This window comes from Sminthopsis crassicaudata, chromosome 4 (assembly GCF_048593235.1).
Source record: "Sminthopsis crassicaudata isolate SCR6 chromosome 4, ASM4859323v1, whole genome shotgun sequence".
Lineage (NCBI taxonomy): Eukaryota > Metazoa > Chordata > Mammalia > Dasyuromorphia > Dasyuridae > Sminthopsis > Sminthopsis crassicaudata.
The window spans coordinates 469,673,915-469,682,798 of NC_133620.1; the positions used below are offsets into that span (position 1 = coordinate 469,673,915).

Below are 8,884 nucleotides of genomic sequence, written 5' to 3' on the forward strand. Positions count from 1 at the left end.
GGAATCCAGCAACCCCTTCTTTTACATATAAGGAAACCAGTCAGGGAGGTTAAATCACTTGTCCAAGTCACACAAATAAGAGGCAGGGCCCTTGCTATTGCATGTACGTTGTCTATAAAATGAGGATAAAAATAGCAAGTGTCTCCCAGAGTTGTGAGAATCAAAGGAGGCATTCAGTAGGTGCTTAATCATTAATGCTTGTTCTTCTCCCTAGTCTCAGACCCCCTGAAATAAACCTAAATTCCTACTGCCATGTGCTTGTAGCCCCCATTACTCCTGGGAAAAAAGGAAGAAGAGAAAAATCCACATCCCAACCCAAGCCCAAGGAGGAGCCCCCATTTTTCCATTTCTGTTTCTCAGACTTCAGTGATGACAGACAAGTGACAAAGCAGCAGATGCAGAAACACTGGGAATCATATCCCAACTCTGCCGGGAGGCAGCCCTGGCCATAGGAACATCTCACTGGAAGCGGCAGAAGGATCTGGCAGCCCCCCCCCACTAGGGGTCCAAGCAGCTTTTTAAGGGTCACGCTGCTCACCTCCAGGTGTGAGAAGGGCCCGTTCCCATGGACTGTCTGTGCCCCACCTGTGGTGAACCTTCTGAGCATCTGATTGGCCAATCGGACACATTGTGACTGGACTCTAATGTAATGATGTCATTTTGGTACTCTTCAAGAATAAAGGACAATGGGACAGCTAGGGGGCGCAGTGGATAGAGCATCAGCCCTGAATTCAGGAGGATCCGAGTTCAAATGTGGTCTCAGACACTTCACACTTCCTGGCTGTGTGACCTTGGGCAAGTCACTTAACCCCAGCCTCAGGGGAAAAAAGCTTCTGAACAGGAAGGATAGGCTAGGAGTATAGGGAGAGCCATGTCTGCTCCTATTCCAGGGAGTCCTCTTCCTCTGAGCCTTATGTATGTATCTCCAATTTCTACTTATCCATTAAGGATTGCTTGTTTTGTTTTGTTTTGTTTTGTTTTGTTTTGTTTTGTTTTGTTTTGTTTTGTTTTGTGGGATTTTTTTGTTTGTTTTAAGTAGGAGCTTTAAGCCTGGCTTACATCAATCCAGTCCTTAGGAAAGAAAGCAGAAGTAATGTGGCAAGTATCAAGCCAGTGATCAGACAATAGGACAGTGAAAAGAGTGTTAAGTTTAGAACCAGAAAACTTAGGTTCAAATGTCACCTCACAAATCACTTCCCCTGGGGGCCTCAGTTTCTTTATCTGTCAAATAAGGGAAGAGAGAGTAGCAGTAGAAAGCTTCAGAGAAAATGGGTTTGGAGGCTGAATCTCCCACTTATGTGATCATGAGGAAGTGATCTTGAGCTTCTGTCTAGTGCAGAAGCAGAACTACTTGGACTTGAAGGTTCCCTCAAGTCTACGCTGTTCTTCTAGCCTCTGACTCTGGGCTCTCTCCTCACCCCAGTCAGACTCATCAACTCGATCCCCGAAAAGTTACTCCTTCTTATCCCTTCATTAGAGTCAGGGAGTTGTGGAGTGGTTTTAGCAGCGGTATTAAATCCATGAGTCCCCACCACTGAGCTTCCTCTTACGATTATCAGTTAATATCAAGTAGCCAGACTCAAGTTGTTTTTAGAAACGTGTAAGTACTAGAGCGGTACCCAACCTTCTCTCTCCTAGGACAAGTCCGGAACCCAGAGGAATGTGAGCTCGGGCTTAGGAATCACATTTCAGAGATAACTCACAAATTGTTGACGTGCTTTCCTCCCAGGAGTGGGGCTCTCATGAAGTTCCCCTTGACCATGGTGGAGATTTCTGCCAGGCCCCTTGTAAAGTTCTTAAGCTGTTTTCCTCAGTCTAATTTGGTTCTGGGTCCCAAGGCAGATCTTCAGCTAGTCACTGCTGTTCCTTGAAAGCTGCTAGGATCTCTTTTGGTGGTCACAAAGAGTTGGAATATGAGTCGATGCCCATCAGTTAGGGAATGGCTGAATAGGGAGAAGAACAAGCATTGATGAAGCACCTACTGAATGCCTCCTTTGATTCTCACAACTCTGGGAGACACTTGCTATTTTTATCCTCATTTTATATGGCATGGAATATTATTATTCTATAATGAAAGACTTGGCTCTTCTCAGTGGTTCAGTGATCCAAGGCAATCGCACAAACTTTGGATAGAATAAGCCACCCGAATCCAGAGAGAGAATTATGGAGAACTGAGAGCAAATCAATGTTATGTTTACTTTTTTTTCTTTTTGTTCTTTTATTTCTCTTGTGGTTTTTCCCTTTTGTTCTGATTTTCTCTCTCAACATGATTCATAAAGAAATGTGTATTTAAAAATTAATGTATAATCTAAAAAAAAAAAAGAAAGAAAATTTAAAAAAGGAAAAAAAAAAACAAAAAAAGCTGCTGGGATGCTAATGAGAAGTCCAAATCCCTTCAAATTCCAGAGTTTACAAAGCTGTCTTCCTGTCTAAATGAAGGGAGGGGTAGGGAAACATCACCCTCCCCCAAAAAAACCATTCCTCTCAGGGGCTTGGCTGGAACTGCTCTCTCCTTTGAGCTGTGAGATTAATTGCTAATAGCCATTAATTAATTGCCACATTCCAATTGGCTTGCTATTTTCTAGTTCAATGGCTTTGATTGGTTGATCTAATAGAGGTAGTCTTATCTGGTGCTGACTAGTAGAGTATGTTGTTAATTACTCTAATTGACCTTCACCCTCTGACCATGACCCTATGACCTCTAAGACCCCTTCCAGATGCATAGTGTGAAATAGGACCTTCCATCCTGTTCCCAACCGTTCCTCCACTTTCTACCAGGCAGTCTCCAACAAGCTCTCTGCACCTAACAAAGCAGATGTTTGAGGCACTTACCCAATTAAAGCCAAATGCTCAAGGTACGTGCAGCCAAAGCCACAGCCAATGCTCCTTCCAACGTTCCAGGCGGGGCTGAGGGGCAGACGTGACCAACGAGTTTGGGGTCAAAGGCAGTGATCTGGTAGAGTTAAGACATTCCCAACATGTTCGAGGATCTCCTGGGAGGCTTCGACTAAAAGGATATAAAGTGTTCCAGTCCTGGTCATGGAAGGCCAAGGGCTAAGGAAGCCGTTCTCCTCCCCCACTTTCAGCCTTTTCCCTCCACAGCTGCCAAAATCCCTCTCCTAAAACGGAGTCTCACCTGTCACTTCCCACCTTCGGATTGCTCAGTGGCTCCCCATTATCTCCCTTGGCCTCTCAAGTCCTTCCCCATGTGTCTGCTTTTTCAGGCTTTTCAAATGACTCCCATTTACACACTCCTATATTCCAATCTAATTCAACCTGCTGATGTTCAACAGACTCAATAATATTTCATTTCTCACCTCCGTGCGTTTGCCTGGGCCGGTTCCCATAACTGGCAGGGGTACCGCCTCATCTGTGCCTCTGAGGATTCCTGGCTTCCTTCAAGGTTTGAGCCACACATTACAGGAAGCCTTCCTCCATCCTCCTAGCTATTGTGCTTTCCCCCACCTTGGCCCTGGGATGACTGATAGCAGTCCCACAGATTTCTGTTCTTTAATTTAGGGGATTAGGGATTCACCTCGGGTTAGTAATCTCTCTGTATTTACCTGCTTTTCTGTAATCATCTCTAGGATTTAGGAGAGATGTGGACAGCCCTGGCTTAAAGTGGTGAGTCTTTGCCCAGAGGTGGGACACAAAGCGGGTTTCAGTGGAGCAAGGGTGCGTGGGAGACACAGTGCTACCAACAAGGGGGTAAGTGCAGGTTACTGGTAGAGACAAGAGAAACAGTCAAAGGCTACAGGCTGCTCTCTTTTCTTCTTCCTCCACCTTCCTTTCCCTGCCCTCCCTCCCTCCACCCTCGTTTTCTTTCTCTTCCTTTCCTTTCTCTATTTCTTTCCTTTTCTCATCCTAACCTATATAGAGATGAGCTCAATCACAGATGCTCAGGACAGAAAGAGACAATTATAATTATACGGTCTAATCCCCTTATGGAGAAACTGAGACTTAGAGAGAGGAAGGGACTTACTCCCCAGACCCCATCAGCTTTCTCCATTCTGTGTTCTTTCCTCTCTGCAGTGTTGCCTTCCTTTTCATTCACTCATTCAATGAATATTTCTGGAATGCCTCCCGTGGGCCCAAAGGATCATATGATTTGGAGGTAGGGAGAAGGGGTGCTCTGACTCAGTGCAGACCAAAGGCACTGCATAATGGAGCACTGACCGATGAGGCTCAAATCCTCAGAGCGTGAGTAGATGTCCTTCCTGATGGGTCACGCTGAAGATTTGCAGATATTTCCATCTGCTTTCAATCCAACCTATGGAGACACAGTGAACCTCCTTCCAGTCACGTGCGACTAACGGTCTTCTGGGGGAAAAGGATCTCCTGGTTGGCTGAGAAAGCAGAAGGATTTATTTCCCTTTAGCCAGGATGTGCGTACAAAACCAACAAGGGTCTCCTTAAGCGGCTCCTTTTTGCTTCTTTCTCTCCTGGCTGAGCTGCCAGGAGCTGCTGGGTGGGAGACGAAGCTGCCATCTTTGTCCCACGTGGCTGCCACATGTTCATGAACTCATCGATGAGTCTTCCGAGAAGAGAGTAACCCAGTGATGGGAGACCCAACCAAAGTCAGTAGCGGGCTGCCAGAACGCTGCCAGAAAGCAGCTGCAGAGGGAGGAGGGTGGTGGCTTTGGGGATCTCAACCTCCCGTGATGGAGAGAAATGCTGGTTGTGGACTCTGGAAAGGCCAGAGAACTACCCCCAAGGGGAGGCTCTACCAAGGGAAAAGAGGCCTCCAAAGGCCAGGACTCAGGAGGAATCTCTGGCCACATGTTTTCCTTAAACATATGCACTACTGAACCCAGCTTTCCTCCTGGTGCTGGATTTGTTGGAAAGTCTGATCTAGGTGTGAGGGGTGGCTTTGAAGTTATTACTCTTGCTACTTATACCTTCTCAGGAAATCCCTTTTCTCTACTGGCTGACTGATCATGAGGAACCATCAGTCAGGGATTCTAGTACTAGAAACTCTGAGGACTCTGGGAGAGAAAGAATCAGCCCCCCTCAAAACGTGTCATCAGGTACCTGATCTAAAGCTATATTATATAGCAGCAGTCACCAAAACCATTTGGTATTGGCTAAGAAATAGACTGGTAGATCAGTGGAAGAGATTAGCTACAAAGGACAAAAAAGGGTACATCTATAGCAATCTAGTGTTTGACAAACCCAAAGATACCAATATTAGGGACAAAAATTCATTATTTGGAAAAAACTGTTGGGAAAACTGGAAATTAGTATGGCAGAAATTAGATATGGATCCACACTTAACATCATATACCAAGATAAGATCAAAATGGGTCCATGATTTAGGCATAAAGAATGAGATCATAAATAGATTAGAGGAACAGAGGATAGTCTACCTCTCGGACCTGGGGAGGAGGAAGGAATTTATGACCAGAGGAGAACTAGAGATCATTACTGATCACAAAATAGAAGATTTTGATTACATCAAACTAAAAAGTTTCTGTACAAACAATACTAATGCAAACAAGATTAGAAGGGAAGTAATAAATTGGGAAAATATTTTTACAGTTAAAGGTTCTGACAAAGGTCTCATTTCCAAAATATATAGAGAACTGACCCTAATTTATAAGAAATCAAACCATTCTCCAGTTGATAAATGGTCAAAGGATATGAACAGACAATTCTCAGATGATGAAATTGAAACTATATCCACTCACATGAAAGAGTGTTCCAAATCACTACTGATCAGAGAAATGCAAATTAAGACCACTCTGAGATACCACTACACACCTGTCAAATTGGCTAAGATGACAGGAACAAATAATGATGAATATTGGAGGGGATGTGGGAAAACTGGGACACTGATACATTGTTGGTGGAGTTGTGAAAGAATCCAGCCATTCTGGAGAGCAATTTGGAACTATGCCCCAAAACTTATCAAACTGTGCATACCCTTTGACCCAGCATTGCTGCTATTGGGCTTATATCCCAAAGAAATACTAAAGAGCGGAAAGGGACCTGTGTGTGCCAAAATGTTTGTGGCAGCTCTTTTTGTTGCAGCTAGAAACTGGAAGATGAATGGATGCCCATCAATTGGAGAATGGTTGGGTAAATTGTGGTATATGAAGGTTATGGAATATTATTGCTCTGTAAGAAATGACCAGCAGGAGGACTACAGAGAGGCTTGGAGAGACTTAAATCAACTGATGCTGAGTGAAATGAGCAGAACCAGAAGATCGCTGTACACTTCAATGCTGTATGAGGATGTATTCTGATGGAGGTGGAAATCTTCAACGTAAAGAAGATCCAACTCACTTCCAGTTGATCAATGATGGACAGAAACAACTATACCCAGAGAAGGAACACTGGGAAGTGAATGTGAATTGTTAGCACTACAGCCTATCTACCCAGGTTACTTATACCTTCAGAATCTAATGCTTATTGTGCAACAAGAAAATGGTATTACACACATATATTGTATCTGGGTTATACTGTAACACATGTAAAATGTATGGGATTGCCTGTCATCAAGGGGAGGGAGTGGAGGGAAGGGGGGATAATTTGGAAAAATGAATACAAGGGATAATATTATTTTAAAAATTATGCATATATACTGTGGGAAAAAAATTCTAAATTTAAAAAAAAACGTGTCAGCAGGACTGGGGATTGGAACAGTGGTTTCGGTGAGAATGCTTCTCGGGTTCTCTCTGCTCCGTCCCCCACGTCCAGGCTTCCCGCCCCCCCCCCCCCCAGTCAGCCTCAAGCCTTGGCTGTCCCTGAAAATGAGAAGGGCTGAAGGGGAGGGTGGGTCCCATGAGCTCATGCCTCAGTGATCTCACTTACTAGGAGCTGACAACCCAGCTTGGATCCAACCCAAGGTCAGAGCTTTCTGTGGCTTTCTCCACCCCAAGGCAGGTGGCTGGATCTCTGAGCAGGCAAGAGATGCTTCTGCTTTTGGGCCAGGAACCAAAATGGCTGGAACCTGTGGAAAAGTACCTGGGCCTGGCTGCGAGCCCGCCTAGAACAAAAAGCAGCCTGTGGCTGAAATCTCAGGCAGCCACGTTCAAACCCCGTGGGGTTAACGATCCCAGGGAATTTCCAAGCCCCGAGAAGAACGGTTGAATGGCAGCTCTAACAATGCAGGGAAGCTGACACGGAGGGAACACACAAGGGGCATTGTTCCTTCTGCTGCCTTTTGCTACCCAGCTTTTGAAGCAGAGCTCTCCTCACCCCACACACTTTGCCTCAGTTGCTTCTCCTGCATGTTCTCACCTAGGATTAGAGAATCGGAGCTAAAAGGGATCATTTCATAGGTCGGCCAACTGAGGGAATTCTCTTTCTTTTTTTTTTTTTTTTTTCCTGAGGCTGGGGTTAAGTGACTTGCCCAGGGTCACACAATTAGGAATGTTAAGTGTCTGAGACCAGATTTGAACTTGGGTCCTTCTGAATTCAAGGCTGGTGCTCTATCCACTGCGCCACCTAGCTGCCCCTAACTGAGGGAATTCAATCCCAGAAGTGGGATTTGAGTTCAGATCCTCCCATTTCCAAACCAGTGTAAAAGGGACTTCATTGAACAAGGGATTCATCCGACTCCTACCCCCGGAAAACTTGCTCTGGCTCTCTCAGGCAGTAAATGGTTACGGAGCCAGGATTCGGCTCCCAAGGCCTCTCAGGCCAAATTCAAGTTTCACCTTCTCTTGTGAACTACTCTGACATCTGATACTGGGCTCCGATGGCCACATTGCCCGGGGTTTCCATTTCATCTGCGTATATTTGTTCACATTCTGGTCACCTTCCCCATTTCTCTAGAATCGTGCCCTTTTGCCAAATGTACGCTCGCCAAAAAGATTACTTTATGAAGAACTCGCACAGGACACTCACCGGGCCATAAAAAGGGACACAAGAACCCTTAGAATTGATTGTACGACACGGACCGTGTGCCCGCATCGGAGGAAGGTGCAAAGAATTAGCCTGGAATAGACACGAGCCGCACAAGGTTAGAGAAGCCCCCCAGTTGTTCCTAGGGAATATTGTTTCCAGTCTGTGGCGGAGCATTCGGCTCTGATCGGCCACAGTCGGACACGCCGTCATTGGACTCTAACACCATGATGTCATATTGGACCTCTTCCAGAACAAAGGTCAACAACAATCTCCCCCCTTACAATGTCAGCTCCCTTCTCGCACATTAGGATTGCTCTGTCTCTGAATTCCCAGTGCTTACCATTGTGCCTGGTACACAGGCGACGCTTAGGGAATGCTTGTTGATGGAAGACTAGCTGATAGGTTGATTCAGAGGGAGCTGGTAAATATTAAGCCAGCCCTCCAGGAAAAAAACGTATACAGATATGCTTTGGGGTTTAATATACATTACCGGGATTTTTCTTATCATTTCCTTAAGTCTGGAACTCAACAAAACGATAAGCCGAACCCTGATTTGTAAATGTAAATGCTCACAGTGAAAATTTGACAATTCGTTCTAGAAAGCTGCTTAGAGCTGGCTCCAGCATGCCCAGCGCCTTCACGGGGCCTTGTAGAAGTGCTGAATAATGCTGGAGGAACTATCTTTAATTGGAAAGATGGAAATACAATGGACCACCCAAAACACATTCAGGTTCCTGCCATAGGGGTCATCCTTTCCTCTTTCCTCTCACTCCCCTCCTCCCCTCCTCCCCCGTTCAATCGGTCACTAAGATCTGTTGATTCCATCTCCACATCTTCCCAAAGCAGAATATATGTTAAATATATATTCCTCTGCACTCACCACTACCATCAAGGCCTCCTGTCTGGTCTCTCTGCCTCTAGCGCCTCCACTCTCCAATTCATCTCCCTCACAAGTGCCCCATCATTCCCCTGCTCAGGCAGCTTTAGTCTTTCCTGTTGTCTGCAGGCCAGGATAAAAATTCAGCTTCCTCTA

The 8,884-nt window shown here is 45.4% G+C and overlaps 1 long non-coding RNA gene across 1 annotated transcript; it reads right to left on the bottom strand.

Moving 5' to 3' along the window:
- Window positions 1-1,483: 1,483 nt before the first annotated feature.
- LOC141541468 (uncharacterized) lies at window positions 1,484-7,967 on the bottom strand. Its single transcript, XR_012481815.1, has 3 exons — window positions 7,852-7,967; window positions 2,833-3,007; window positions 1,484-1,943 (listed from the first exon to the last, which is right to left on the bottom strand). It is a non-coding gene; the product is annotated as an uncharacterized LOC141541468 (long non-coding RNA).
- Window positions 7,968-8,884: the final 917 nt, after the last annotated feature.